Source organism: Micropterus salmoides, unplaced genomic scaffold, assembly GCF_014851395.1.
Source record: "Micropterus salmoides isolate LMB-PRFRI ecotype aquatic unplaced genomic scaffold, ASM1485139v1 Ms_hic_scaffold_7, whole genome shotgun sequence".
NCBI classification, from domain to species: Eukaryota; Metazoa; Chordata; class Actinopteri; order Centrarchiformes; family Centrarchidae; genus Micropterus; species Micropterus salmoides.
Window position 1 is genome coordinate 35064979 of NW_024044459.1, and position 4881 is coordinate 35069859.

Sequence of the window (4881 nt, forward strand, 5' to 3'; positions counted from 1 at the left end):
AACTGATAGGGAACGAAGACACTTGCGCGTAACCCAAATCAACGGAGAGGATTTCCCCTCGGGGAAAAACCCTTGTTCCTTAGCCACCACTGCAGGGGTCTCATGTGCAGCAGTCCAGATGGTATTACGCTGGACGCAGCCGCCAGGAGACCCAACACTCGTTGAAAGTGTTTCATAGTGATGGCGTGGCCTAACTTCACCCCTTTCATGGCAGCCAATATGGTGTCGACACGTGCCGGAGACAATTGTGCCCGCATCGTTGTCGAATCCCATACAACCCCTAGGAACATAGTCCGTTGGGTGGGCGCCAGCACGCTCTTCTTTGCGTTGAGCCTCAGCCCTAAACGCTGCAGATGAGCCAGAACGACATCTCGATGCCGAACCGCCAACTCTCGAGACTGGGCTAGGATGAGCCAGTCATCGATGAGTTGAAATCCGGATGCCTCAGCGGGGCCAGTGCTGCATCCATACCTTGGTGAATGTGCGAGGGGAAGTGCCAGGCCGAATGGAAGAACCCGATACTGGTAAGCCACACCCCCGAAGGCAACCTCAGGAACTTCCTGTGAGAAGGACGGATGGAGACCTGGAAATAGGTGTCCTTTAGATCTATCGTAACGAACCAATCCTCAGATTGGATGTGCGTCACAATGGCGGGGATGATGAGCCTCTTGAACCTGAATCTCCTCACAGACCGGTTAGAACCCGCAGATCCAAAATAGGGCACGCAGCCCTCCGTCCTTCTTGGGGACTATGAAGTACCGGCTGTAGAACCGACTCCCCTACCCCGGTCTTCCCTGAGCTCCGTCGGGACTGGATGACGGTCCTCAGATCGCGTCTCTCAGACGGCTGAGGGTGAGAGCGCCGTCTCGCTGCCCCAGCTCCTCAGGGGGGCCCCCGAGAAGCGACACTCTGCTTCCTCTCCTCTCCGTAGGAGCTCGTAGAGGGAAGGGACCTACGCCTGGCAGCCTCAGCTGCCTTGGGTCCAGACCGGCGAGGGGGTACTGGCGGAACGCTTCGCCCTGCGTCTAACGCTTCGTGGTTCTGCGAAGCTCCGCCAGATCTTCCTCGGAGGGACCCCCCTCTGAACCATCTCCTGTAGCAGGTCGGCTTGGTAGGCTTGAAGCACCGTGGTGTGCAAGCTCGCATCTGCCTGGCCCCTGCCATGTACGCCTTCCCCACGAGCGGATGTGGTGCGACATGGTTTGGATGGTAACGCCGGCTTCTCCAGGGAGGACGCAAGTCGAGGGGAGAGATAGCTCGCAAGCGCATCCTCCACCCGAGGCATCCTCCTATAACCACGGTCCCTAACCCCCATCACATTACTGTAGTTCAGTGATCGGGGTGTGGAAAGCCGTGTAGAGAAGGGTCTGCCCCATGATTACTCAGTTCATCATGTAAATCAGGAAAGAATGGCAGAGACCGGCGTGGAGGTGGCGTGTGGTGCTTAAGAAACCTTTCATCAAGCTTACCACTAGCCTGTGGTGTCTGCTCCTCCTGTGGCCAGTTGATGTTGAGCTTAGCCATGGCTCTAGTCACCACCTCCAGCAGCACGTCATAGTCGGCGCCGCCAGATGACGCCGCCCCGACACCCGGAAGTCATCGTCCACTGCGCTGAGCACGTCCGCCTCCTCGGAGTAGTATTGCTGCAGCGTCTCCGGATCCAAACCGTGAGCGGGAGAAGCGGAGAACGGGCTCCCGAACGAGGAAAGGAAGCGTTGGAGCCAGCGGATGAAGGTCGGGAAAAAGCCTCAGCCGTCCCGAAATCCTCCAACAGATCACGCTGTGAACCCCATGAGTGAAGCCGCTGGGCTGCCTCAGCGGCCGCAGGGCCCACACCACGGGGAGAACACATCCGGCCATCCTCAGAAAAGAGAGCCATGCTGTACCTCAGTACCCGCACGGAAAGGGCTTCGCAACGGGCGCAGGCAGCCCCCTCGAGAGCTGCCCGGGCGTGCTCCATCCCCAAACATGAGACACACATCTCATGAGAATCTCCATCCGTGATGTACCGAGGGCAAGAAAAAAAACACACCTTCTGTACATCTGGTTGCCGGTCATGCTGGTAGACTTTTTCTTCAGGTAAGACACACTGCTCGTAGGACTGGAGCTTTCTTCAAACAACATACAGAGCGCCTCCTGAATAGAAAAAAGCTAATGATGAGTGTGTACAGGTGTGCTTTATACTCCTCTGGTTATTCCATCACACCTTACCGTTCTAGCAACAAGCCAATAGGATTGGAGTGATTTCATTCACGTTCAGACCTGCTTCGCCTAGAGGCGTTCCCATAGTGTCGTAACCGACGCAGTTCGAGTTCCCTCGAAGGGGAACCACAGTACCTTTGATTCCTACACAGTTTTCCAACTGTGACAACAGTATCAAAGGCAGCAGTGAGGTCTAAGAGCACTAGGACGGCAGAGACTCCTGAGTCAACAGTTAAAATCAAGTCATTAAAAACTCTTAAAACTGCCGTTTCAGTGCTGTGACGGGTTTGAAGCCGGACTGGAACTTTTCATAAACATTATTATTAATTAAAAATGTTTTGCAGCTGGGTAAAAACTACTTTCTCCTGGATTAAGAAAGACAGTTTAGAGATGGGCCTGAAGTTAGAAAAGATGGGTCAAGATTTTCCTTTTTTAACAGGGGCTGCACAACAGCGTGTTTAAATGCGAACGGCACATAACCAGAGACAAAACAGGTATTTATCACTGACAAAATACATGGTCCAACGGTGGGAATGCTGTCTGAGGGACAATTTGTGGGCCGCAGATGATGGACCACCTCAGATAGGGAGGAGAGTGATATGGGCTCAAACTGATCTAGGACTGCAAGGCACATGGGGTTACAGAAGATCGAACAGCAAAAATCTTTTCAACAAAGAATTTTAGAGTCACAGAGGTCCAATGTAGGTGTAATAGGAGCAGAGTTGCACGGATTTGTAATGGTGTTAAATATATTAAAAAGAACCTGTGGCCTGTGACAGTAGTTTTAGTGCCTATACCTAACCAAATTGCGATATTTCACAATGTTAACCACTGATGAACAGCTGACTCTGACTCAGAGTCAGGGACAGTTCCTTTGCAATAACCCAGTAACTCTAATCAGCCACCTGTTTACTGGTTACCACTTATCATTTATTCATCATACTCTATTTCAGTGCGATTCATTCTTTTCATACTGTATTGTCACATTGTAAATACTGTATACCAAATCCACCTACCTCAAGTACATAACGCCTACACATAATGCTTATTTATTCTAGCTTCCTTTCACTGTGTACATGCATGCTTGTATGTGTACCTGCATATCTCATCCACCTCCTACATGTACATAATAATTATGATAATAATTTACTCCTGCATCCTTTACACTCTGCTCATTGCACTATTGTCTCAACCTGTCTATATTGTTTTTGTTTGTAGTGTGTGTATATATTGGTTCTCTGTACTGTAGCCTGTGTCTGATTATGTATTATTGTATGAGTAAGCACAATGTGAGCAATAAACAATCCTGATCTTTGCCAAAGGCTTATAGTCATCTTGATGTTTGGGGGTGAAATTTACACCACTCCCAATTGTTTTGTCTTTATTTTCTAGTTACAAAATGGTGGTCTGGTAACACAAGAAGGAAATGTTCTGAAGGTCATGTGGTGCACAGCATCATGTCTTGTCCTCACTGCTATGTGCTATCAGAGCATCAAACAAAAGAAACCAGATTTATTAACATATCAAAGTCTGTGATGGCTCTTTTCCAACATAAGTCTACTTTCACTTTGGGATCTAAAGGCAGTTAGACATAAGGTTACTGTCATGATACCTTAAAAAATCACTGAGCAGTCCGTACTGTTAGGTCTCCTCACATGAAAGCAGGTGACGCCTTGCTGTTCCTCCTGAATTTGTTTCAACTTGTTCAGCGCTTAAAAGGAAAACTGAAGACTGAATCTGAATGTGATTTAAATAAACCACTAGATGTTTTTAGAAAATATACAGCATGATAACTTCTTGCTCAACTTTCAGTATGGTGGTTTATTACATATATTCTCATATGGAAATTGAGAAGCGGTGGCTTTCGATGTGATTGACAACCCTTTTTGGCTAACTCCTAAATATTTTATACTCAACCTTTGTTTTAAAAATGGAAATTAGGTAATACAAGATGAGTGAAACAAGGTCATTTTATAGCAGTGAAACATGGTGCTTTTTATTTTTAGTACAAAACAACAGATTGATGGTAGGTGTATGATAATAACAGGTCAAAGCCTTTGTGACAGAAACTAAATATTCACCTAAATTAAACATTAAATTTTTGAATCCATGGATCAAAATCTTTTCTACTTTCCCTTCTGTGGATCTAAAGTCATTAAGGCCAATGTTACCGTCATACGAGACCTAAGGGCTGTGACCGGCCTGCACTTTGAGGTTCTCCCACTTTTTATGCAGTTTTTTGTGAGATTACATAAACCTGAAAGAATAGTGTCAGGTGGGACCGTGTTGTTTGTCATCAGCTTTATGCACTTTAAAAAGGGAAAAAAGACTCAAGATTAAATTTTACATGTTTAGTTTGGTGTTTATTATTCTATGTATTTAAAACTCGATGGTTGTGACTTGTTTATTTTCTTCTGTCCTGTTCTTTATGGAGCAAAGGGACAAACAAGATGGAGGAACACTGCTGTCTAAAATATCATCATATCCTGCAGCATTAAGGATTCGCTTCATTGTGACAACAAGCAATTCAATTCAATCAAGCTTTATTGGCATGAATGTAAAACAAAAATATTGCCAAAGCTACGAATAAATTACAAAAGAACAATTCATTTTATGCAATTCTAGCAGAACTGAAGAAGTCCTTTGGATGAGGGACGAAACGTCTTCCAGTATCTTCAA